This window comes from Salvelinus fontinalis, unplaced genomic scaffold (assembly GCF_029448725.1).
Source record: "Salvelinus fontinalis isolate EN_2023a unplaced genomic scaffold, ASM2944872v1 scaffold_0099, whole genome shotgun sequence".
Classification (NCBI taxonomy): Eukaryota; Metazoa; Chordata; class Actinopteri; order Salmoniformes; family Salmonidae; genus Salvelinus; species Salvelinus fontinalis.
In genome coordinates, this window is record NW_026600308.1 from 1 (window position 1) to 27,057 (window position 27,057).

The 27,057-nt window shown below is 45.4% G+C and overlaps 6 non-coding genes across 6 annotated transcripts; all 6 read left to right on the plus strand.

Moving 5' to 3' along the window:
• Window positions 1-3,445: 3,445 nt before the first annotated feature.
• On the plus strand, window positions 3,446-3,519 carry trnai-aau (transfer RNA isoleucine (anticodon AAU)). The gene has a single exon. It is a non-coding gene; the product is annotated as a tRNA-Ile (tRNA).
• Window positions 3,520-13,321: 9,802 nt separating this feature from the next.
• Window positions 13,322-13,395, plus strand: trnai-aau (transfer RNA isoleucine (anticodon AAU)). Its single transcript has one exon. It is a non-coding gene; the product is annotated as a tRNA-Ile (tRNA).
• Window positions 13,396-16,066: 2,671 nt separating this feature from the next.
• trnai-aau (transfer RNA isoleucine (anticodon AAU)) lies at window positions 16,067-16,140 on the plus strand. The gene has a single exon. It is a non-coding gene; the product is annotated as a tRNA-Ile (tRNA).
• A 2,121-nt stretch (window positions 16,141-18,261) lies between these two features.
• Window positions 18,262-18,335, plus strand: trnai-aau (transfer RNA isoleucine (anticodon AAU)). The gene has a single exon. It is a non-coding gene; the product is annotated as a tRNA-Ile (tRNA).
• A 4,316-nt stretch (window positions 18,336-22,651) lies between these two features.
• On the plus strand, window positions 22,652-22,725 carry trnai-aau (transfer RNA isoleucine (anticodon AAU)). The gene has a single exon. It is a non-coding gene; the product is annotated as a tRNA-Ile (tRNA).
• Window positions 22,726-25,943: 3,218 nt separating this feature from the next.
• Window positions 25,944-26,017, plus strand: trnai-aau (transfer RNA isoleucine (anticodon AAU)). The gene has a single exon. It is a non-coding gene; the product is annotated as a tRNA-Ile (tRNA).
• Window positions 26,018-27,057: the final 1,040 nt, after the last annotated feature.

Here is a 27,057-nt window from a genome sequence, read left to right on the forward strand (position 1 = left end):
CCATTTGAGCTAATTCCCCAGCCTTTGTGATTTGCCACAAGGAGCAACCAAGATGGTCCAGTCTTGTCAGGCTATGCTGTTGGTGGACTTGCTCGTTTACGCGCCAGCACTGGCCGAGGCTCTGTGCATCCTAAAAATGTTGCTCCTTTACAAGCGGCCAGTTAGCTCCGTTGGTTAGAGCATGGTGCTAATAACGCCAAGGTCGTGGGTTCGATTCCCGTACTGGCCATGAGGTACATTTTAAGTTGTTGTTTTTCTTTACCCTCTGCATTGGCTTCAAGAAAACTTCCCACACCTTTGTTTGTGGGCATCAATTGTGTGTGCTACGCTGCTCCTCTGAAAGTAAGTCATGTCATTCGTTTTCATCTGACATTGTGACATCAGTGTTACATGAAAGTTGCTTGTCATTGTTACATGACAGTAGGTTGTAGTTAGACAAAACTGCATGAAGTGTGAACTGGAGCTTTCTTGGATGCACAAAAAAAAAATGTTTTTTGGAGAATGTGGGCATCGATCCCACTACCTCTCGCATGCTAAGCAAGAACTCTACCATTTGAGCTAATTCCCCAGCCTGTAAGATTTGCCACAAGGAGCAACCAAGAGGGTCCAGTCTTGTCAGGCTATGCTGTTGGTGGACTTGCTCGTTTACGCGCCAGCACTGGCCGAGGCTCTGTGCATCCTAAAAATGTTGCTCCTTTACAAGCGGCCGGTTACCACGTTGGTTAGAGCATGGTGCTAATAACGCCAAGGTCGTGGGTTCGATACCCGTACTGGCCATGAGGTACATTTTAAGTTGTTGTTTTTCTTTACCCTCTGCATTGGCTTCAAGGAAACTTCCCACAGCTTTGTTTGTGGGCATCAATTGTGTGTGCTACGCTGCTCCTCTGATAGTAAGTCATGTCATTCGTTTTCATCTGACATTGTGACATCAGTGTTACATGAAAGTTGCTTGTCATTGTTACATGACAGTAGGTTGTAGTTAGACAAAACTGCATGAAGTGTGAACTGGAGCTTTCTTGGATGCACAAAAAAAAAATGTTTTTTGGAGAATGTGGGCATCGATCCCACTACCTCTCGCATGCTAAGCAAGCACTCTACCATTTGAGCTAATTCCCCAGCCTTTGTGATTTGCCACAAGGAGCAACCAAGATGGTCCAGTCTTGTCAGGCTATGCTGTTGGTGGACTTGCTCGTTTACGCGCCAGCACTGGCCGAGGCTCTGTGCATCCTAAAAATGTTGCTCCTTTACAAGCGGCCAGTTAGCTCCGTTGGTTAGAGCATGGTGCTAATAACGCCAAGGTCGTGGGTTCGATTCCCGTACTGGCCATGAGGTACATTTTAAGTTGTTGTTTTTCTTTACCCTCTGCATTGGCTTCAAGAAAACTTCCCACACCTTTGTTTGTGGGCATCAATTGTGTGTGCTACGCTGCTCCTCTGAAAGTAAGTCATGTCATTCGTTTTCATCTGACATTGTGACATCAGTGTTACATGAAAGTTGCTTGTCATTGTTACATGACAGTAGGTTGTAGTTAGACAAAACTGCATGAAGTGTGAACTGGAGCTTTCTTGGATGCACAAAAAAAAAATGTTTTTTGGAGAATGTGGGCATCGATCCCACTACCTCTCGCATGCTAAGCAAGAACTCTACCATTTGAGCTAATTCCCCAGCCTGTAAGATTTGCCACAAGGAGCAACCAAGAGGGTCCAGTCTTGTCAGGCTATGCTGTTGGTGGACTTGCTCGTTTACGCGCCAGCACTGGCCGAGGCTCTGTGCATCCTAAAAATGTTGCTCCTTTACAAGCGGCCGGTTACCACGTTGGTTAGAGCATGGTGCTAATAACGCCAAGGTCGTGGGTTCGATACCCGTACTGGCCATGAGGTAATTTTAAGTTGTTATTTTTCTTTACCCTCTGCATTGGCTTCAAGGAAACTTCCCACAGCTTTGTTTGTGGGCATCAATTGTGTGTGCTACGCTGCTCCTCTGATAGTAAGTCATGTCATTCGTTTTCATCTGACATTGTGACATCAGTGTTACCTGAAAGTTGCTTGTCATTGTTACATGACAGTAGGTTGTAGTTAGACAAAACTGCATGAAGTGTGAACTGGAGCTTTCTTGGATGCACAAAAAAAAATTGTTTTTTGGAGAATGTGGGCATCGATCCCACTACCTCTCGCATGCTAAGCAAGCACTCTACCATTTGAGCTAATTCCCCAGCCTTTATGATTTGCCACAAGGAGCAACCAAGATGGTCCAGTCTTGTCAGGCTATGCTGTTGGTGGACTTGCTCGTTTACGCGCCAGCACTGGCCGAGGCTCTGTGCATCCTAAAAATGTTGCTCCTTTGCAAGCGGCCGGTTAGCTCAGTTGGTTAGAGTGTGGTGCTAATAACGCCAAGGTCGTGGGTTCGATCGCCGTACTGGCCATGAGGTACATTTTAACTTAATGTTTTTCTTTACCCTCTGCATTGGCTTCAAGAAAACTTCCCACACCTTTGTTTGTGGGCATCAATTGTGTGTGCTACGCTGCTCCTCTGAAAGTAAGTCATGTCATTCGTTTTCATCTGACGTTGTGACATCAGTGTTACATGAAAGTTGCTTGTCATTGTTACATGACAGTAGGTTGTCGTTAGACAAAACTGCATGAAGTGTGAACTGGAGCTTTCGTGGATCCACAAAAAAATTGTGTTTTTTGGAGAATGTGGGCATCGATCCCACTACCTCTCGCATGCTAAGCAAGCACTTTACCATTTGAGCTAATTCACCAGCCTGTATGATTTTCCACAAGGAGCAACCAAGAGGGTCCAGTCTTGTCAGGCTATGCTGTTGGTGGACTTGCTCGTTTACGCGCCAGCACTGGCCGAGGCTCTGTGCATCCTACAAATGTTGCTCCTTTACAAGCGGCTGGTTAGCTCCGTTGGTTAGAGCTTGGTGCTAATAACACCAAGGTCGTGGGTTCGATACCCGTACTGGCCATGAGGTACATTTTAAGTTGTTGTTTTTCTTTACCCTCTGCATTGGCTTCAAGGAAACTTCCCACAGCTTTGTTTGTGGGCATCAATTGTGTGTGCTACGCTGCTCCTCTGAAAGTAAGTCATGTCATTCGTTTTCATCTGACATTGTGACATCAGTGTTACATGAAAGTTGCTTGTCATTGTTACATGACAGTAGGTTGTCGTTAGACAAAACTGCATGAAGTGTGAACTGGAGCTTTCTTGGATGCACAAAAAAAAAAAGTTTTTTGGAGAATGTGGGCATCGATCCCATTACCTCTCGCATGCTAAGCAAGCACTCTACCATTTGAGCTAATTCCCAGCCTTTATGATTTGCCACAAGGAGCAACCAAGATGGTCCAGTCTTGTCAGGCTATGCTGTTGGTGGACTTGCTCGTTTACGCGCCAGCACTGGCCGAGGCTCTGTGCATCCTAAAAATGTTGCTCCTTTGCAAGCGGCCGGTTAGCTCAGTTGGTTAGAGTGTGGTGCTAATAACGCCAAGGTCGTGGGTTCGATCCCCGTACTGGCCATGAGGTTCATTTTAACTTAATGTTTTTCTTTACCCTCTGCATTGGCTTCAAGAAAACTTCCCACACCTTTGTTTGTGGGCATCAATTGTGTGTGCTACGCTGCTCCTCTGAAAGTAAGTCATGTCATTCGTTTTCATCTGACATTGTGACATCAGTGTTACATGAAAGTTGCTTGTCATTGTTACATGACAGTAGGTTGTCGTTAGACAAAACTGCATGAAGTGTGAACTGGAGCTTTCGTGGATCCACAAAAAAATTGTGTTTTTTGGAGAATGTGGGCATCGATCCCACTACCTCTCGCATGCTAAGCAAGCACTTTACCATTTGAGCTAATTCACCTGCCTGTATGATTTGCCACAAGGAGCAACCAAGAGGGTCCAGTCTTGTCAGGCTATGCTGTTGGTGGACTTGCTCGTTTACGCGCCAGCACTGGCCGAGGCTCTGTGCATCCTACAAATGTTGCTCCTTTACAAGCGGCCGGTTAGCTCCGTTGGTTAGAGCTTGGTGCTAATAACGCCAAGGTCGTGGGTTCGATACCCGTACTGGCCATGAGGTACATTTTAAGTTGTTGTTTTTCTTTACCCTCTGCATTGGCTTCAAGGAAACTTCCCACAGCTTTGTTTGTGGGCATCAATTGTGTGTGCTACGCTGCTCCTCTGATAGTAAGTCATGTCATTCGTTTTCATCTGACATTGTGACATCAGTGTTACATGAAAGTTGCTTGTCATTGTTACATGACAGTAGGTTGTAGTTAGACAAAACTGCATGAAGTGTGAACTGGAGCTTTCTTGGATGCACAAAAAAAAAATGTTTTTTGGAGAATGTGGGCATCGATCCCACTACCTCTCTCATGCTAAGCAAGCACTCTACCATTTGAGCTAATTCCCCAGCTTTTGTGATTTGCCACAAGGAGCAACCAAGATGGTCCAGTCTTGTCAGGCTATGCTGTTGGTGGACTTGCTCGTTTACGCGCCAGCACTGGCCGAGGCTCTGTGCATCCTAAAAATGTTGCTCCTTTACAAGCGGCCGGTTAGCTCCGTTGGTTAGAGCATGGTGCTAATAACGCCAAGGTCGTGGGTTCGATCCCCGTACTGGCCATGAGGTACATTTTAAGTTGTTGTTTTTCTTTACCCTCTGCATTGGCTTCAAGAAAACTTCCCACACCTTTGTTTGTGGGCATCAATTGTGTGTGCTACGCTGCTCCTCTGATAGTAAGTCATGTCATTCGTTTTCATCTGACATTGTGACATCAGTGTTACCTGAAAGTTGCTTGTCATTGTTACATGACAGTAGGTTGTAGTTAGACAAAACTGCATGAAGTGTGAACTGGAGCTTTCTTGGATGCACAAAAAAAAATTGTTTTTTGGAGAATGTGGGCATCGATCCCACTACCTCTCGCATGCTAAGCAAGCACTCTACCATTTGAGCTAATTCCCCAGCCTTTATGACTTGCCACAAGGAGCAACCAAGATGGTCCAGTCTTGTCAGGCTATGCTGTTGGTGGACTTGCTCGTTTACGCGCCAGCACTGGCCGAGGCTCTGTGCATCCTAAAAATGTTGCTCCTTTGCAAGCGGCCGGTTAGCTCAGTTGGTTAGAGTGTGGTGCTAATAACGCCAAGGTCGTGGGTTCGATCCCCGTACTGGCAATGAGGTACATTTTAACTTAATGTTTTTCTTTACCCTCTGCATTGGCTTCAAGAAAACTTCCCACACCTTTGTTTGTGGGCATCAATTGTGTGTGCTACGCTGCTCCTCTGATAGTAAGTCATGTCTTTCGTTTTCATCTGACATTGTGACATCAGTGTTACATGAAAGTTGCTTGTCATTGTTACATGACAGTAGGTTGTAGTTAGACAAAACTGCATGAAGTGTGAACTGGAGCTTTCTTGGATGCACAAAAAAAAAATGTTTTTTGGAGAATGTGGGCATCGATCCCACTACCTCTCGCATGCTAAGCAAGCACTCTACCATTTGAGCTAATTCCCCAGCCTGTATGATTTGCCACAAGGAGCAACCAAGAGGGTCCAGTCTTGTCAGGCTATGCTGTTGGTGGACTTGCTCGTTTACGCGCCAGCACTGGCCGAGGCTCTGTGCATCCTAAAAATGTTGCTCCTTTACAAGCGGCCGGTTACCACGTTGGTTAGAGCATGGTGCTAATAACGCCAAGGTCGTGGGTTCGATACCCGTACTGGCCATGAGGTACATTTTAAGTTGTTGTTTTTCTTTACCCTCTGCATTGGCTTCAAGAAAACCTCCCACACCTTTGTTTGTGGGCATCAATTGTGTGTGCTTCGCTGCTCCTCTGATAGTAAGTCATGTCATTCGTTTTCATCTGACATTGTGACATCAGTGTTACATGAAAGTTGCTTGTCATTGTTACATGACAGTAGGTTGTAGTTAGACAAAACTGCATGAAATGTGAACTGGAGCTTTCTTGGATGCACAAAAAAAAATGTTTTTTTGGAGAATGTGGGTATCGATCCCACTACCTCTCGCATGCTAAGCAAGCACTCTAACATTTGAGCTAATTCCCCAGCCTTTATGATTTGCCACAAGGAGCAACCAAGAGGGTCCAGTCTTGTCAGGCTATGCTGTTGGTGGACTTGCTCGTTTACGCGCCAGCACTGGCCTACGCTCTGTGCATCCTAAAAATGTTGATCCTTTACAAGCGGCCGGTTAGCTCCGTTGGTTAGAGCATGGTGCTAATAACGCCAAGGTCGTGGGTTCGATACCCGTATTGGCCATGAGGTACATTTTAAGTTGTTGTTTTTCTTTACCCTCTGCATTGGCTTCAAGGAAACTTCCCACAGCTTTGTTTGTGGGCATCAATTGTGTGTGCTACGCTGCTCCTCTGATAGTAAGTCATGTCATTCGTTTTCATCTGACATTGTGACATCAGTGTTACATGAAAGTTGCTTGTCATTGTTACATGACAGTAGGTTGTAGTTAGACAAAACTGCATGAAGTGTGAACTGGAGCTTTCTTGGATGCACAAAAAAAAAATGTTTTTTGGAGAATGTGGGCATCGATCCCACTGCCTCTCTCATGCTAAGCAAGCACTCTACCATTTGAGCTAATTCCCCAGCCTTTGTGATTTGCCACAAGGAGCAACCAAGATGGTCCAGTCTTGTCAGGCTATGCTGTTGGTGGACTTGCTCGTTTACGCGCCAGCGCTGGCCGAGGCTCTGTGCATCCTAAAAATGTTGCTCCTTTACAAGCGGCCGGTTAGCTCCGTTGGTTAGAGCATGGTGCTAATAACGCCAAGGTCGTGGGTTCGATCCCAGTACTGGCCATGAGGTACATTTTAAGTTGTTGTTTTTCTTTACCCTCTGCATTGGCTTCAAGAAAACTTCCCACACCTTTGTTTGTGGGCATCAATTGTGTGTGCTACGCTGCTCCTCTGAAAGTAAGTCATGTCATTCGTTTTCATCTGACATTGTGACATCAGAGTTACATGAAAGTTGCTTGTCATTGTTACATGACAGTAGGTTGTCGTTAGACAAAACTGCATGAAGTGTGAACTGGAGCTTTCTTGGATGCACAAAAAAAAATAGTTTTTTGGAGAATGTGGGCATCGATCGCACTACCTCTCGCATGCTAAGCAAGCACTCTACCATTTGAGCTAATTCCCCAGCCTGTATGATTTGCCACAAGGAGCAACCAAGAGGGTCCAGTCTTGTCAGGCTATGCTGTTGGTGGACTTGCTCGTTTATGCGCCAGCACTGGCCGAGGCTCTGTACATCCTAAAAATGTTGCTCCTTTACAAGCGGCGGTTAGCTCAGTTGGTTAGAGCATGGTGCTAATAACGCCAAGGTCGTGGGTTCAATACCCGTACTGGACATGAGGTACATTTTAAGTTGTTGTTTTTCTTTACCCTCTGCATTGGCTTCAAGGAAACTTCCCACAGCTTTGTTTGTGGGCATCAATTGTGTGTGCTACGCTGCTCCTCTGATAGTAAGTCATGTCATTCGTTTTCATCTGACATTGTGACATCAGTGTTACATGAAAGTTGCTTGTCATTGTTACATGACAGTAGGTTGTAGTTAGACAAAACTGCATGAAGTGTGAACTGGAGCTTTCTTGGATGCACAAAAAAAAAATTTTTTTGGAGAATGTGGGCATCGATCCCACTACCTCTCGCATGCTAAGCAAGCACTCTACCATTTGAGCTAATTCCCCAGCCTGTATGATTTGCCACAAGGAGCAACCAAGAGGGTCCAGTCTTGTCAGGCTATGCTGTTGGTGGACTTGCTCGTTTACGCGCCAGCACTGGCCGAGGCTCTGTGCATCCTAAAAATGTTGCTCCTTTACAAGCGGCCGGTTACCACGTTGTTTAGAGCATTGTGCTAATAACGCCAAGGTCGTGGGTTCGATACCCGTACTGGCCATGAGGTACATTTTAAGTTGTTGTTTTTCTTTACCCTCTGCATTGGCTTCAAGAAAACTTCCCACACCTTTGTTTGTGGGCATCAATTGTGTGTGCTACGCAGCTCCTCTGAAAGTAAGTCATGTCATTCGTTTTCATCTGACATTGTGACATCAGTGTTACATGAAAGTTGCTTGTCATTGTTACATGACAGTAGGTTGTCGTTAGACAAAACTGCATGAAGTGTGAACTGGAGCTTTCTTGGATGCACAAAAAATAATTGTTTTTTGGAGAATGTGGGCATCGATCCCACTACCTCTCACATGCTAAGAAAGCACTCTACCATTTGAGCTAATTCCCCAGGCTGTATGATTTGCCACAAGGAGCAACCAAGATGGTCCAGTCTTGTCAGGCTATGCTGTTGGCGGACTTGCTCATTTACGCGCCAGCACTGGCCGAGGCTCTGTGCATCCTAAAAATGTTGCTCCTTTACAAGCGGCCGGTTAGCTCCGTTGGTTAGAGCATGGTGCTAATAAAGCCAAGGTCGTGGGTTCGATACCCGTACTGGCTATGAGGTACATTTTAAGTTGTTGTTTTTCTTTACCCTCTGCATTGGCTTCAAGGAAACTTCCCACAGCTTTGTTTGTGGGCATCAATTGTGTGTGCTACGCTGCTCCTCTGAAAGTAAGTCATGTCATTCGTTTTCATCTGACATTGTGACATCAGTGTTACATGAAAGTTGCTTGTCATTGTTACATGACAGTAGGTTGTCGTTAGACAAAACTGCATGAAGTGTGAACTGGAGCTTTCTTGGATGCACAAAAAAAAATTGTGTTTTGGAGAATGTGGGCATCGATCCCACTACCTCTCGCATGCTAAGCAAGCACTCTACCATTTGAGCTAATTCCCCAGGCTGTATGATTTGCCACAAGGAGCAACCAAGAGGGTCCAGTCTTGTCAGGCTATGCTGTTGGTGGACTTGCTCGTTTACGCGCCAGCACTGGCCGAGGCTCTGTGCATCCTAAAAATGTTGCTCCTTTACAAGCGGCCGGTTAGCTCCGTTGGTTAGAGCATGGTGCTAATAACGCCAAGGTCGTGGGTTTAATACCCGTACTGGCCATGAGGTACATTTTAAGTTGTTGTTTTTCTTTACCCTCTGCATTGGCTTCAAGGAAACTTCCCACAGCTTTGTTTGTGGGCATCAATTGTGTGTGCTACGCTGCTCCTCTGATAGTAAGTCATGTCATTCGTTTTCATCTGACATTGTGACATCAGTGTTAAATGAAAGTTGCTTGTCATTGTTACATGACAGTAGGTTGTAGTTAGACAAAACTGCATGAAGTGTGAACTGGAGCTTTCTTGGATGCACATAAAAAAAATGTTTTTTGGAGAATGTGGGCATCGATCCCACTACCTCTCGCATGCTAAGCAAGCACTCTACCATTTGAGCTAATTCCCCAGCCTGTATGATTTGCCACAAGGAGCAACCAAGAGGGTCCAGTCTTGTCAGGCTATGCTGTTGGTGGACTTGCTCGTTTACGCGCCAGCACTGGCCGAGGCTCTGTGCATCCTAAAAATGTTGCTCCTTTACAAGCGGCCGGTTACCACGTTGGTTAGAGCATGGTGCTAATAACGCCAACGTCGTGGGTTCGATACCCGTACTGGCCATGAGGTACATTTTAAGTTGTTGTTTTTCTTTACCCTCTGCATTGGCTTCAAGGAAACTTCCCACAGCTTTGTTTGTGGGCATCAATTGTGTATGCTACGCTGCTCCTCTGATAGTAAGTCATGTCATTCGTTTTCATCTGACATTGTGACATCAGTGTTACATGAAAGTTGCTTGTCATTGTTACATGACAGTAGGTTGTAGTTAGACAAAACTGCATGAAATGTGAACTGGAGCTTTTTGGATGCACAAAAAAAAAATGTTTTTTGGAGAATGTGGACATCGATCCCACTACCTCTCGCATGCTAAGCAAGCACTCTACCATTTGAGCTAATTCCCCAGCCTTTATGATTTGCCACAAGGAGCAACCAAGATGGTCCAGTCTTGTCAGGCTATGCTGTTGGTGGACTTGCTCGTTTACGCGCCAGCACTGGCCGAGGCTCTGTGCATCCTAAAAATGTTGGTACTTTGCAAGCGGCCGGTTAGCTCAGTTGGTTAGAGCGTGGTGCTAATAACGCCCAGGTCGTGGGTTCGATCCCCGTACTGGCCATGAGGTAGATTTTAAGTTGTTGTTTTTCTTTACCCTCTGCATTGGCTTCAAGGAAACTTCCCACAGCTTTGTTTGTGGGCATCAATTGTGTATGCTACGCTGCTCCTCTGATAGTAAGTCATGTCATTCGTTTTCATCTGACATTGTGACATCAGTGTTACATGAAAGTTGCTTGTCATTGTTACATGACAGTAGGTTGTAGTTAGACAAAACTGCATGAAGTGTGAACTGGAGCTTTCTTGGATGCACAAAAAAAAAATGTTTTTTGGAGAATGTTAACATCGCTCCCACTACCTCTCGCATGTTAAGCAAGCACTCTACCATTTGAGCTAATTCCCCAGCCTTAATGATTTGCCACAAGGAGCAACCAAGATGGTCCAGTCTTGTCAGGCTATGCTGTTGGCGGACTTGCTCGTTTACGCGCCAGCACTGGCCGAGGCTCTGTGCATCCTAAAAATGTTGTTCCTTTACAAGCGGACGGTTAGCTCTGTTGGTTAGAGCATGGTGCTAATAGAGCCAAGGTCGTGTGTTCGATACCCGTACTGGCTATGAGGTACATTTTAAGTTGTTGTTTTTCTTTACCCTCTGCATTGGCTTCAAGGAAACTTCCCACAGCTTTGTTTGTGGGCATCAATTGTGTATGCTACGCTGCTCCTCTGATAGTAAGTCATGTCATTCGTTTTCATCTGACATTGTGACATCAGTGTTACATGAAAGTTGCTTGTCATTGTTACATGACAGTAGGTTGTCGTTAGACAAAACTGCATGAAGTGTGAACTGGAGCTTTCTTGGATGCACAAAAAAAAATTGTTTTTTGGAGAATGTGGGCATCGATCCCACTACCTCTCGCATGCTAAGCAAGCACTCTACCATTTCAGCTAATTCCCCATCCTTTATGATTTGCCACAAGGAGCAACCAAGATGGTCCAGTCTTGTCAGGCTATGCTGTTGGCGGACTTGCTCGTTTACGCGCCAGCACTGGCCGAGGCTCTGTGCATCCTAAAAATGTTGCTCCTTTACAAGCGGACGGTTAGCTCCGTTGGTTAGAGCATGGTGCTAATAAAGCCAAGGTCGTGTGTTCGATACCCGTACTGGCTATGAGGTACATTTTAAGTTGTTGTTTTTCTTTACCCTCTGCATTGGCTTCAAGGAAACTTCCCACAGCTTTGTTTGTGGGCATCAATTGTGTGTGCTAAGACTGCTCCTCTGAAAGTAAGTCATGTCATTCGTTTTCATCTGACATTGTGACATCAGTGTTACATGAAAGTTGCTTGTCATTGTTACATGACAGTAGGTTGTCGTTAGACAAAACTGCATGAAGTGTGAACTGGAGCTTTCTTGGATCCACAAAAAAATTGTGTTTTTTGGAGAATGTGGGCATCGATCCCACTACCCCTCGCATGCTAAGCAAGCACTCTACCATTTGAGCTAATTCCCCAGCCAGTATGATTTGCCACAAGGAGCAACCAAGAGGGTCCAGTCTTGTCAGGCTATGCTGTTGGTGGACTTGCTCGTTTACGCGCCAGCACTGGCCGAGGCTCTGTGCATCCTAAAAATGGTGCTCCTTTACAAGCGGCCGGTTACCACGTTGGTTAGAGCATGGTGCTAATAACGCCAAGGTCGTGGGTTCGATACCCGTACTGGCCATGAGGTACATTTTAAGTTGTTATTTTTCTTTACCCTCTGCATTGGCTTCAAGAAAACTTCCCACACCTTTGTTTGTGGGCATCAATTGTGTGTGCTACGCTGCTCCTCTGAAAGTAAGTCATGTCATTCGTTTTCATCTGACATTGTGACATCAGTGTTACATGAAAGTTGCTTGTCATTGTTACATGACAGTAGGTTGTCGTTAGACAAAACTGCATGAAGTGTGAACTGGAGCTTTCTTGGATGCACAAAAAAAAATTGTTTTTTGGAGAATGTGGGCATCGATCCCACTACCTCTCGCATGCTAAGCAAGCACTCTACCATTTCAGCTAATTCCCCATCCTTTATGATTTGCCACAAGGAGCAACCAAGATGGTCCAGTCTTGTCAGGCTATGCTGTTGGCGGACTTGCTCGTTTACGCGCCAGCACTGGCCGAGGCTCTGTGCATCCTAAAAATGTTGCTCCTTTACAAGCGGACGGTTAGCTCCGTTGGTTAGAGCATGGTGCTAATAAAGCCAAGGTCGTGTGTTCGATACCCGTACTGGCTATGAGGTACATTTTAAGTTGTTGTTTTTCTTTACCCTCTGCATTGGCTTCAAGGAAACTTCCCACAGCTTTGTTTGTGGGCATCAATTGTGTGTGCTACGCTGCTCCTCTGAAAGTAAGTCATGTCATTCGTTTTCATCTGACATTGTGACATCAGTGTTACATGAAAGTTGCTTGTCATTGTTACATGACAGTAGGTTGTCGTTAGACAAAACTGCATGAAGTGTGAACTGGAGCTTTCTTGGATGCACAAAAAAAAATTGTTTTTTGGAGAATGTGGGCATCGATCCCACTACCTCTCGCATGCTAAGCAAGCACTCTACCATTTCAGCTAATTCCCCATCCTTTATGATTTGCCACAAGGAGCAACCAAGATGGTCCAGTCTTGTCAGGCTATGCTGTTGGCGAACTTGCTCGTTTACGCGCCAGCACTGGCCGAGGCTCTGTGCATCCTAAAAATGTTGCTCCTTTACAAGCGGACGGTTAGCTCCGTTGGTTAGAGCATGGTGCTAATAAAGCCAAGGTCGTGTGTTCGATACCCGTACTGGCCATGAGGTACATTTTAAGTTGTTGTTTTTCTTTACCCTCTGCATTGGCTTCAAGGAAACTTCCCACAGCTTTGTTTGTGGGCATCAATTGTGTATGCTACGCTGCTCCTCTGATAGTAAGTCATGTCATTCGTTTTCATCTGACATTGTGACATCAGTGTTACATGAAAGTTGCTTGTCATTGTTACATGACAGTAGGTTGTAGTTAGACAAAACTGCATGAAGTGTGAACTGGAGCTTTCTTGGATGCACAAAAAAAAAATTTTTTTGGGAGAATGTGGGCATCGATCCCACTACCTCTCGCATGCTAAGCAAGCACGCTACCATTTGAGCTAATTCCCCAGCCTTTATGATTTGCCACAAGGAGCAACCAAGATGGTCCAGTCTTGTCAGGCTATGCTGTTGGTGGACTTGCTCGTTTACGCGCCAGCACTGGCCAAGGCTCTGTGCATCCTAAAAATGTTGCTACTTTGCAAGTGGCCGGTTAGCTCAGTTGGTTAGAGCGTGGTGCTAATAACGCCAAGGTCGTGGGTTCGATCCCCGTACTGGCCATGAGGTACATTTTAAGTTGTTGTTTTTCTTTACCCTCTGCATTGGCTTCAAGGAAACTTCCCACAGCTTTGTTTGTGGGCATCAATTGTGTGTGCTACGCTGCTCCTCTGAAAGTAAGTCATGTCATTCGTTTTCATCTGACATTGTGACATCAGTGTTACATGAAAGTTGCTTGTCATTGTTACATGACAGTAGGTTGTCGTTAGACAAAACTGCATGAAGTGTGAACTGGAGCTTTCTTGGATGCACAAAAAAAAATTGTTTTTTGGAGAATGTGGGCATCGATCCCACTACCTCTCGCATGCTAAGCAAGCACTCTACCATTTCAGCTAATTCCCCATCCTTTATGATTTGCCACAAGGAGCAACCAAGATGGTCCAGTCTTGTCAGGCTATGCTGTTGGCGGACTTGCTCGTTTACGTGCCAGCACTGGCCGAGGCTCTGTGCATCCTAAAAATGTTGCTCCTTTACAAGCGGACGGTTAGCTCCGTTGGTTAGAGCATGGTGCTAATAAAGCCAAGGTCGTGTGTTCGATACCCGTACTGGCTATGAGGTACATTTTAAGTTGTTGTTTTTCTTTACCCTCTGCATTGGCTTCAAGGAAACTTCCCACAGCTTTGTTTGTGGGCATCAATTGTGTGTGCTACGCTGCTCCTCTGAAAGTAAGTCATGTCATTCGTTTTCATCTGACATTGTGACATCAGTGTTACATGAAAGTTGCTTGTCATTGTTACATGACAGTAGGTTGTCGTTAGACAAAACTGCATGAAGTGTGAACTGGAGCTTTCTTGGATGCACAAAAAAAAATTGTTTTTTGGAGAATGTGGGCATCGATCCCACTACCTCTCGCATGCTAAGCAAGCACTCTACCATTTCAGCTAATTCCCCATCCTTTATGATTTGCCACAAGGAGCAACCAAGATGGTCCAGTCTTGTCAGGCTATGCTGTTGGCGAACTTGCTCGTTTACGCGCCAGCACTGGCCGAGGCTCTGTGCATCCTAAAAATGTTGCTCCTTTTCAAGCGGACGGTTAGCTCCGTTGGTTAGAGCATGGTGCTAATAAAGCCAAGGTCGTGTGTTCGATACCCGTACTGGCCATGAGGTACATTTTAAGTTGTTGTTTTTCTTTACCCTCTGCATTGGCTTCAAGGAAACTTCCCACAGCTTTGTTTGTGGGCATCAATTGTGTATGCTACGCTGCTCCTCTGATAGTAAGTCATGTCATTCGTTTTCATCTGACATTGTGACATCAGTGTTACATGAAAGTTGCTTGTCATTGTTACATGACAGTAGGTTGTCGTTAGACAAAACTGCATGAAGTGTGAACTGGAGCTTTCTTGGATGCACAAAAAAAAATTGTTTTTTGGAGAATGTGGGCATCGATCCCACTACCTCTCGCATGCTAAGCAAGCACTCTACCATTTCAGCTAATTCCCCATCCTTTATGATTTGCCACAAGGAGCAACCAAGATGGTCCAGTCTTGTCAGGCTATGCTGTTGGCGGACTTGCTCGTTTACGCGCCAGCACTGGCCGAGGCTCTGTGCATCCTAAAAATGTTGCTCCTTTACAAGCGGACGGTTAGCTCCGTTGGTTAGAGCATGGTGCTAATAAAGCCAAGGTCGTGTGTTCGATACCCGTACTGGCTATGAGGTACATTTTAAGTTGTTGTTTTTCTTTACCCTCTGCATTGGCTTCAAGGAAACTTCCCACAGCTTTGTTTGTGGGCATCAATTGTGTGTGCTACGCTGCTCCTCTGAAAGTAAGTCATGTCATTCGTTTTCATCTGACATTGTGACATCAGTGTTACATGAAAGTTGCTTGTCATTGTTACATGACAGTAGGTTGTCGTTAGACAAAACTGCATGAAGTGTGAACTGGAGCTTTCTTGGATGCACAAAAAAAAATTGTTTTTTGGAGAATGTGGGCATCGATCCCACTACCTCTCGCATGCTAAGCAAGCACTCTACCATTTCAGCTAATTCCCCATCCTTTATGATTTGCCACAAGGAGCAACCAAGATGGTCCAGTCTTGTCAGGCTATGCTGTTGGCGAACTTGCTCGTTTACGCGCCAGCACTGGCCGAGGCTCTGTGCATCCTAAAAATGTTGCTCCTTTACAAGCGGACGGTTAGCTCCGTTGGTTAGAGCATGGTGCTAATAAAGCCAAGGTCGTGTGTTCGATACCCGTACTGGCCATGAGGTACATTTTAAGTTGTTGTTTTTCTTTACCCTCTGCATTGGCTTCAAGGAAACTTCCCACAGCTTTGTTTGTGGGCATCAATTGTGTATGCTACGCTGCTCCTCTGATAGTAAGTCATGTCATTCGTTTTCATCTGACATTGTGACATCAGTGTTACATGAAAGTTGCTTGTCATTGTTACATGACAGTAGGTTGTAGTTAGACAAAACTGCATGAAGTGTGAACTGGAGCTTTCTTGGATGCACAAAAAAAAATTTTTTTTGGGAGAATGTGGGCATCGATCCCACTACCTCTCGCATGCTAAGCAAGCACGCTACCATTTGAGCTAATTCCCCAGCCTTTATGATTTGCCACAAGGAGCAACCAAGATGGTCCAGTCTTGTCAGGCTATGCTGTTGGTGGACTTGCTCGTTTACGCGCCAGCACTGGCCAAGGCTCTGTGCATCCTAAAAATGTTGCTACTTTGCAAGTGGCCGGTTAGCTCAGTTGGTTAGAGCGTGGTGCTAATAACGCCAAGGTCGTGGGTTCGATCCCCGTACTGGCCATGAGGTACATTTTAAGTTGTTGTTTTTCTTTACCCTCTGCATTGGCTTCAAGGAAACTTCCCACAGCTTTGTTTGTGGGCATCAATTGTGTGTGCTACGCTGCTCCTCTGAAAGTAAGTCATGTCATTCGTTTTCATCTGACATTGTGACATCAGTGTTACATGAAAGTTGCTTGTCATTGTTACATGACAGTAGGTTGTCGTTAGACAAAACTGCATGAAGTGTGAACTGGAGCTTTCTTGGATGCACAAAAAAAAATTGTTTTTTGGAGAATGTGGGCATCGATCCCACTACCTCTCGCATGCTAAGCAAGCACTCTACCATTTCAGCTAATTCCCCATCCTTTATGATTTGCCACAAGGAGCAACCAAGATGGTCCAGTCTTGTCAGGCTATGCTGTTGGCGGACTTGCTCGTTTACGCGCCAGCACTGGCCGAGGCTCTGTGCATCCTAAAAATGTTGCTCCTTTACAAGCGGACGGTTAGCTCCGTTGGTTAGAGCATGGTGCTAATAAAGCCAAGGTCGTGTGTTCGATACCCGTACTGGCTATGAGGTACATTTTAAGTTGTTGTTTTTCTTTACCCTCTGCATTGGCTTCAAGGAAACTTCCCACAGCTTTGTTTGTGGGCATCAATTGTGTGTGCTACGCTGCTCCTCTGAAAGTAAGTCATGTCATTCGTTTTCATCTGACATTGTGACATCAGTGTTACATGAAAGTTGCTTGTCATTGTTACATGACAGTAGGTTGTCGTTAGACAAAACTGCATGAAGTGTGAACTGGAGCTTTCTTGGATCCACAAAAAAATTGTGTTTTTTGGAGAATGTGGGCATCGATCCCACTACCACTCGCATGCTAAGCAAGCACTCTACCATTTGAGCTAATTCCCCAGCCTGTATGATTTGCCACAAGGAGCAACCAAGAGGGTCCAGTCTTGTCAGGCTATGCTGTTGGTGGACTTGCTCGTTTACGCGCCAGCACTGGCCGAGGCTCTGTGCATCCTAAAAATGGTGCTCCTTTACAAGCGGCCGGTTACCACGTTGGTTAGAGCATGGTGCTAATAACGCCAAGGTCGTGGGTTCGATACCCGTACTGGCCATGAGGTACATTTTAAGTTGTTGTTTTTCTTTACCCTCTGCATTGGCTTCAAGAAAACTTCCCACACCTTTGTTTGTGGGCATCAATTGTGTGTGCTACGCTGCTCCTCTGAAAGTAAGTCATGTCATTCGTTTTCATCTGACATTGTGACATCAGTGTTACATGAAAGTTGCTTGTCATTGTTACATGACAGTAGGTTGTCGTTAGACAAAACTGCATGAAGTGTGAACTGGAGCTTTCGTGGATCCACAAAAAAATATTGTTTTTTGGAGAATGTGGGCATCGATCCCACTACCTCTCGCATGCTAAGCAAGCACTCTACCATTTCAGCTAATTCCCCATCCTTTATGATTTGCCACAAGGAGCAACCAAGATGGTCCAGTCTTGTCAGGCTATGCTGTTGGCGGACTTGCTCGTTTACGCGCCAGCACTGGCCGAGGCTCTGTGCATCCTAAAAATGTTGCTCCTTTACAAGCGGACGGTTAGCTCCGTTGGTTAGAGCATGGTGCTAATAAAGCCAAGGTCGTGTGTTCGATACCCGTACTGGCTATGAGGTACATTTTAAGTTGTTGTTTTTCTTTACCCTCTGCATTGGCTTCAAGGAAACTTCCCACAGCTTTGTTTGTGGGCATCAATTGTGTATGCTACGCTGCTCCTCTGATAGTAAGTCATGTCATTCGTTTTCATCTGACATTGTGACATCAGTGTTACATGAAAGTTGCTTGTCATTGTTACATGACAGTAGGTTGTAGTTAGACAAAACTGCATGAAGTGTGAACTGGAGCTTTCTTGGATGCACAAAAAAAAATTTTTTTTTGGAGAATGTGGGCATCGATCCCACTACCTCTCGCATGCTAAGCAAGCACTCTACCATTTGAGCTAATTCCCCAGCCTTTATGATTTGCCACAAGGAGCAACCAAGATGGTCCAGTCTTGTCAGGCTATGCTGTTGGTGGACTTGCTCGTTTACGCGCCAGCACTGGCCAAGGCTCTGTGCATCCTAAAAATGTTGCTACTTTGCAAGTGGCCGGTTAGCTCAGTTGGTTAGAGCGTGGTGCTAATAACGCCAAGGTCGTGGGTTCGATCCCCGTACTGGCCATGAGGTACATTTTAAGTTGTTGTTTTTCTTTACCCTCTGCATTGGCTTCAAGGAAACTTCCCACAGCTTTGTTTGTGGGCATCAATTGTGTGTGCTACGCTGCTCCTCTGAAAGTAAGTCATGTCATTCGTTTTCATCTGACATTGTGACATCAGTGTTACATGAAAGTTGCTTGTCATTGTTACATGACAGTAGGTTGTCGTTAGACAAAACTGCATGAAGTGTGAACTGGAGCTTTCTTGGATCCACAAAAAAATTGTGTTTTTTGGAGAATGTGGGCATCGATCCCACTACCACTCGCATGCTAAGCAAGCACTCTACCATTTGAGCTAATTCCCCAGCCTGTATGATTTGCCACAAGGAGCAACCAAGAGGGTCCAGTCTTGTCAGGCTATGCTGTTGGTGGACTTGCTCGTTTACGCGCCAGCACTGGCCGAGGCTCTGTGCATCCTAAAAATGTTGCTCCTTTACAAGCGGCCGGTTAGCTCTGTTGGTTAGAGCATGGTGCTAATAACGCCAAGGTCGTGGGTTCGATACCCGTACTGGCCATGAGGTACATTTTAAGTTGTTGTTTTTCTTTACCCTCTGCATTGGCTTCAAGGAAACTTCCCACAGCTTTGTTTGTGGGCATCAATTGTGTGTGCTACGCTGCTCCTCTGATAGTAAGTCATGTCATTCGTTTTCATCTGACATTGTGACATCAGTGTTACATGAAAGTTGTTTGTCATTGTTACATGACAGTAGGTTGTAGTTAGACAAAACTGCATGAAGTGTGAACTGGAGCTTTCTTGGATGCACAAAAAAAAAATGTTTTTTGGAGAATGTTAACATCGCTCCCACTACCTCTCGCATGCTAAGCAAGCACTCTACCATTTGAGCTAATTCCCCAGCCTTAATGATTTGCCACAAGGAGCAACCAAGATGGTCCAGTCTTGTCAGGCTATGCTGTTGGTGGACTTGCTCGTTTACGCGCAAGCACTGGCCGAGGCTCTGTGCATCCTAAAAATGTTGCTACTTTGCAAGCGGCCGGTTAGCTCAGTTGGTTAGAGAGTGGTGCTAATAATGCCAAGGTCGTGGGTTCGATCCCCGTACTGGCCATGAGGTATATTTTAACTTGTTGTTTTTCTTTACCCTCTGCATTGGCTTCAAGGAAACTTCCCACAGCTTTGTTTGTGGGCATCAATTGTGTGTGCTACGCTGCTCCTCTGAAAGTAAGTCATGTCATTCGTTTTCATCTGACATTGTGACATCAGTGTTACATGAAAGTTGCTTGTCATTGTTACATGACAGTAGGTTGTCGTTAGACAAAACTGCATGAAGTGTGAACTGGAGCTTTCTTGGATCCACAAAAAAATTGTGTTTTTTGGAGAATGTGGGCATCGATCCCACTACCACTCGCATGCTAAGCAAGCACTCTACCATTTGAGCTAATTCCCCAGCCTGTATGATTTGCCACAAGGAGCAACCAAGAGGGTCCAGTCTTGTCAGGCTATGCTGTTGGTGGACTTGCTCGTTTTACGTGCCAGCACTGGCCGAGGCTCTGTGCATCCTAAAAATGTTGCTCCTTTACAAGCGGCTGGTTAGCTCCGTTGGTTAGAGCATGGTGCTAATAACGCCAAGGTCGTGGGTTCGATACCCGTACTGGCCATGAGGTACATTTTAAGTTGTTGTTTTTCTTTACCCTCTGCATTGGCTTCAAGGAAACTTCCCACAGCTTTGTTTGTGGGCATCAATTGTGTGTGCTACGCTGCTCCTCTGATAGTAAGTCATGTCATTCGTTTTCATCTGACATTGTGACATCAGTGTTACATGAAAGTTGCTTGTCATTGTTACATGACAGTAGGTTGTCGTTAGACAAAACTGCATGAAGTGTGAACTGGAGCTTTCTTGGATGCACAAAAAATAAATGTTTTTTGGAGAATGTGGGCATCGATCCCACTACCTCTCGCATGCTAAGCAAGCACTCTACCATTTGAGCTAATTCCCCAGCCTTTATGATTTGCCACAAGGAGCAACCAAGATGGTCCAGTCTTGTCAGGCTATGCTGTTGGTGGACTTGCTCGTTTACGCGCCAGCACTGGCCGAGGCTCTGTGCATCCTAAAAATGTTGCTCCTTTGCAAGCGGCCGGTTAGCTCAGTTGGTTAGAGGGTGGTGCTAATAACGCCAAGGTCGTGGGTTCGATCCCCGTACTGGCCATGAGATACATTTTAAGTTGTTGTTTTTCTTTACCCTCTGCATTGGCTTCAAGAAAACTTCCCACACCTTTGTTTGTGGGCATCAATTGTGTGTGCTACGCTGCTCCTCTGAAAGTAAGTCATGTCATTCGTTTTCATCTGACATTGTGACATCAGTCTTACATGAAAGTTGCTTGTCATTGTTACATGACAGTAGGTTGTCGTTAGACAAAACTGCATGAAGTGTGAACTGGAGCTTTCTTGGATGCACAAAAAAAAAATGTTTTTTGGAGAATGTGGGCATCGATCCCACTACCTCTCGCATGCTAAGCAAGCACTCTACCATTTGAGCTAATTCCCCAGCCTGTATGATTTGCCACAAGGAGCAACCAAGAGGGTCCAGTCTTGTCAGGCTATGCTGTTGGTGGACTTGCTCGTTTACGCGCCAGCACTGGCCGAGGCTCTGTGCATCCTAAAAATGGTGCTCCTTTACAAGCGGCCGGTTACCACGTTGGTTAGAGCATGGTGCTAATAACGCCAAGGTCGTGGGTTCGATACCCGTACTGGCCATGAGGTACATTTTAAGTTGTTGTTTTTCTTTACCCTCTGCATTGGCTTCAAGAAAACTTCCCACACCTTTGTTTGTGGGCATCAATTGTGTGTGCTACGCTGCTCCTCTGAAAGTAAGTCATGTCATTCGTTTTCATCTGACATTGTGACATCAGTGTTACATGAAAGTTGCTTGTCATTGTTACATGACAGTAGGTTGTCGTTAGACAAAACTGCATGAAGTGTGAACTGGAGCTTTCTTGGATGCACAAAAAAAAATTGTTTTTTGGAGAATGTTAACATCGCTCCCACTACCTCTCACATGCTAAGCAAGCACTCTACCAATTGAGCTAATTCCCCAGCCGTAATGATTTGCCACAAGGAGCAACCAAGATGGTCCAGTCTTGTCAGGCTATGCTGTTGGTGGACTTGCTCGTTTACGCGCCAGCACTGGCCGAGGCTCTGTGCATCCTAAAAATGTTGCTCCTTTACAAGCGGCCGGTTAGCTCCGTTGGTTAGAGCATGGTGCTAATAACGCCAAGGTCGTGGGTTCGATCCCCGTACTGGCCATGAGATACATTTTAAGTTGTTGTTTTTCTTTACCCTCTGCATTGGCTTCAAGAAAACTTCCCACACCTTTGTTTGTGGGCATCAATTTTGTGTGCTACGCTGCTCCTCTGAAAGTAAGTCATGTCATTCGTTTTCATCTGACATTGTGACATCAGTGTTACATGAAAGTTGCCTGTCATTGTTACATGACAGTAGGTTGTCGTTAGACAAAACTGCATGAAGTGTGAACTGGAGCTTTCTTGGATCCACAAAAAAATTGTGTTTTTTGGAGAATGTGGGCATCGATCCCACTACCTCTCGCATGCTAAGCAAGCACTCTAACATTTGAGCTAATTCCCCAGCCTGTATGATTTGCCACAAGGAGCAACCAAGAGGGTCCAGTCTTGTCAGGCTATGCTGTTGGTGGACTTGCTCGTTTACGCGCCAGCACTGGCCGAGGCTCTGTGCATCCTAAAAATGTTGCTCCTTTACAAGCGGCCGGTTACCACGTTGGTTAGAGAATGGTGCTAATAACGCCAAGGTCGTGGGTTCGATACCCGTACTGGCTATGAGGTACATTTTAAGTTGTTGTTTTTCTTTACCCTCTGCATTGGCTTCAAGGAAACTTCCCACAGCTTTGTTTGTGGGCATCAATTGTGTATGCTACGCTGCTCCTCTGATAGTAAGTCATGTCATTCGTTTTCATCTGACATTGTGACATCAGTGTTACATGAAAGTTGCTTGTCATTGTTACATGACAGTAGGTTGTAGTTAGACAAAACTGCATGAAGTGTGAACTGGAGCTTTCTTGGATGCACAAAAAAAAATGTTTTTTGGAGAATGTTAACATCGCTCCCACTACCTCTCACATGCTAAGCAAGCACTCTACCATTTGAGCTAATTCCCCAGCCTTAATGATTTGCCACAAGGAGCAACCAAGATGGTCCAGTCTTGTCAGGCTATGCTGTTGGTGGACTTGCTCGTTTACGCGCCAGCACTGGCCGAGGCTCTGTGCATCCTAAAAATGTTGCTACTTCGCAAGCGGCCGGTTAGCTCAGTTGGTTAGAGCGTGGTGCTAATAACGCCAAGGTCGTGGGTTCGATCCCCGTACTGGCCATGAGGTACATTTTAAGTTGTTGTTTTTCTTTACCCTCTGCATTGGCTTCAAGGAAACTTCCCACAGCTTTGTTTGTGGGCATCAATTGTGTGTGCTACGCTGCTCCTCTGAAAGTAAGTCATGTCATTCGTTTTCATCTGACATTGTGACATCAGTGTTACATGAAAGTTGCTTGTCATTGTTACATGACAGTAGGTTGTCGTTAGACAAAACTGCATGAAGTGTGAACTGGAGCTTTCTTGGATGCACAAAAAATAATTGTTTTTTGGAGAATGTGGGCATCGATCCCACTACCTCTCGCATGCTAAGCAAGCACTCTACCATTTGAGCTAATTCCCCAGCCTGTATGATTTGCCACAAGGAGCAACCAAGATGGTCCAGTCTTGTCAGGCTATGCTGTTGGTGGACTTGCTCGTTTACGCGCCAGCACTGGCCGAGGCTCTGTGCATCCTAAAAATGTTGCTCCTTTGCAAGCGGCCGGTTAGCTCAGTTGGTTAGAGGGTGGTGCTAATAACGCCAAGGTCGTGGGTTCGATCCCCGTACTGGCCATGAGATACATTTTAAGTTGTTGTTTTTCTTTACCCTCTGCATTGGCTTCAAGAAAACTTCCCACACCTTTGTTTGTGGGCATCAATTGTGTGTGCTACGCTGCTCCTCTGAAAGTAAGTCATGTCATTCGTTTTCATCTGACATTGTGACATCAGTGTTACATGAAAGTTGCTTGTCATTGTTACATGACAGTAGGTTGTCGTTAGACAAAACTGCATGAAGTGTGAACTGGAGCTTTCTTGGATCCACAAAAAAATTGTGTTTTTTGGAGAATGTGGGCATCGATCCCACTACCTCTCGCATGCTAAGCAAGCACTCTACCATTTGAGCTAATTCCCCAGGTTGTATGATTTGCTACAAGGAGCAACCAAGAGGGTCCAGTCTTGTCAGGCTATCCTGTTGGTGGACTTGCTCGTTTACGCGCCAGCACTGGCCGAGGCTCTGTGCATCCTAAAAATGTTAATCCTTTACAAGCGGCCGGTTAGCTCAGTTGGTTAGAGCATGGTGCTAATAACCCCAAGGTCGTGGGTTTGATCCCCGTACTGGCCATGAGGTACATTTTAAGTTGTTGTTTTTCTTTACCCTCTGCATTGGCTTCAAGGAAACTTCCCACAGCTTTGTTTGTGGGCATCAATTGTGTGTGCTACGCTGCTCCTCTGATAGTAAGTCATGTCATTCGTTTTCATCTGACATTGTGACATCAGTGTTACATGAAAGTTTCCTGTCATTGTTACATGACAGTAGGTTGTCCTTAGACAAAACTGCATGAAGTGTGAACTGGAGCTTTCTTGGATCCACAAAAAAATTGTGTTTTTTGGAGAATGTGGGCATCGATCCCACTACCTCTCGCATGCTAAGCAAGCACTCTAACATTTGAGCTAATTCCCCAGCCTGTATGATTTGCCACAAGGAGCAACCAAGAGGGTCCAGTCTTGTCAGGCTATGCTGTTGGTGGACTTGCTCGTTTACGCGCCAGCACTGGCCGAGGCTCTGTGCATCCTAAAAATGTTGCTCCTTTACAAGCGGCCGGTTACCACGTTGGTTAGAGAATGGTGCTAATAACGCCAAGGTCGTGGGTTCGATACCCGTACTGGCTATGAGGTACATTTTAAGTTGTTGTTTTTCTTTACCCTCTGCATTGGCTTCAAGGAAACTTCCCACAGCTTTGTTTGTGGGCATCAATTGTGTATGCTACGCTGCTCCTCTGATAGTAAGTCATGTCATTCGTTTTCATCTGACATTGTGACATCAGTGTTACATGAAAGTTGCTTGTCATTGTTACATGACAGTAGGTTGTAGTTAGACAAAACTGCATGAAGTGTGAACTGGAGCTTTCTTGGATGCACAAAAAAAATATGTTTTTTGGAGAATGTGGGCATCGATCCCACTACCTCTCGCATGCTAAGCAAGCACTCTACCATTTGAGCTAATTCCCCAGCCTTTATGATTTGCCACAAGGAGCAACCAAGATGGTCCAGTCTTGTCAGGCTATGCTGTTGGTGGACTTGCTCGTTTACGCGCCAGCACTGGCCGAGGCTCTGTGCATCCTAAAAATGTTGGTACTTTGCAAGCGGCCGGTTAGCTCAGTTGGTTAGAGCGTGGTGCTAATAACGCCCAGGTCGTGGGTTCGATCCCTGTACTGGCCATGAGGTACATTTTAAGTTGTTGTTTTTCTTTACCCTCTGCATTGGCTTCAAGAAAACTTCCCACACCTTTGTTTGTGGGCATCAATTGTGTGTGCTACGCTGCTCCTCTGAAAGTAAGTCATGTCATTCGTTTTCATCTGACATTGTGACATCAGTGTTACATGAAAGTTGCTTGTCATTGTTACATGACAGTAGGTTGTCGTTAGACAAAACTGCATGAAGTGTGAACTGGAGCTTTCTTGGATCCACAAAAAAATTGTGTTTTTTGGAGAATGTGGGCATCGATCCCACTACCACTCACATGCTAAGCAAGCACTCTACCATTTGATTTAATTCCAAAGCCTGTATGATTTGCCACAAGGAGCAACCAAGAGGGTCCAGTCTTGTCAGGCTATGCTGCTGGTGGACTTGCTCGTTTACGCGCCAGCACTGGCCGAGGCTCTGTGCATCCTAAAAATGTTGCTCCTTAACAAGCGGCCGGTTAGCTCCGTTGGTTAGAGCATGGTGCTAATAAAGCAAAGGTCGTGGGTTCGATACCCGTACTGGCTATGAGGTACATTTTAAGTTGTTGTTTTTCTTTACCCTCTGCATTGGCTTCAAGGAAACTTCCCACAGCTTTGTTTGTGGGCATCAATTGTGTATGCTACGCTGCTCCTCTGATAGTAAGTCATGTCATTCGTTTTCATCTGACATTGTGACATCAGTGTTACATGAAAGTTGCTTGTCATTGTTACATGACAGTAGGTTGTAGTTAGACAAAACTGCATGAAGTGTGAACTGGAGCTTTCTTGGATGCACAAAAAAAAATGTTTTTTGGAGAATGTTAACATCACTCCCACTACCTCTCACATGCTAAGCAAGCACTCTACCATTTGAGCTAATTCCCCAGCCTTAATGATTTGCCACAAGGAGCAACCAAGATGGTCCAGTCTTGTCAGGCTATGCTGTTGGTGGACTTGCTCGTTTACGCGCCAGCACTGGCCGAGGCTCTGTGCATCCTAAAAATGTTGCTACTTTGCAAGCGGCCGGTTAGCTCAGTTGGTTAGAGCGTGGTGCTAATAACGCCAAGGTCGTGGGTTCGATCCCCGTACTGGCCATGAGGTACATTTTAAGTTGTTGTTTTTCTTTACCCTCTGCATTGGCTTCAAGGAAACTTCCCACAGCTTTGTTTGTGGGCATCAATTGTGTGTGCTACGCTGCTCCTCTGAAAGTAAGTCATGTCATTCGTTTTCATCTGACATTGTGACATCAGTGTTACATGAAAGTTGCTTGTCATTGTTACATGACAGTAGGTTGTCGTTAGACAAAACTGCATGAAGTGTGAACTGGAGCTTTCTTGGATGCACAAAAAATAATTGTTTTTTGGAGAATGTGGGCATCGATCCCACTACCTCTCGCATGCTAAGCAAGCACTCTACCATTTGAGCTAATTCCCCAGCCTGTATGATTTGCCACAAGGAGCAACCAAGATGGTCCAGTCTTGTCAGGCTATGCTGTTGGTGGACTTGCTCGTTTACGCGCCAGCACTGGCCGAGGCTCTGTGCATCCTAAAAATGTTGCTCCTTTGCAAGCGGCCGGTTAGCTCAGTTGGTTAGAGGGTGGTGCTAATAACGCCAAGGTCGTGGGTTCGATCCCCGTACTGGCCATGAGATACATTTTAAGTTGTTGTTTTTCTTTACCCTCTGCATTGGCTTCAAGAAAACTTCCCACACCTTTGTTTGTGGGCATCAATTGTGTGTGCTACGCTGCTCCTCTGAAAGTAAGTCATGTCATTCGTTTTCATCTGACATTGTGACATCAGTGTTACATGAAAGTTGCTTGTCATTGTTACATGACAGTAGGTTGTCGTTAGACAAAACTGCATGAAGTGTGAACTGGAGCTTTCTTGGATCCACAAAAAAATTGTGTTTTTTGGAGAATGTGGGCATCGATCCCACTACCTCTCGCATGCTAAGCAAGCACTCTACCATTTGAGCTAATTCCCCAGGCTGTATGATTTTCTACAAGGAGCAACCAAGAGGGTCCAGTCTTGTCAGGCTATCCTGTTGGTGGACTTGCTCGTTTACGCGCCAGCACTGGCCGAGGCTCTGTGCATCCTAAAAATGTTAATCCTTTACAAGCGGCCGGTTAGCTCAGT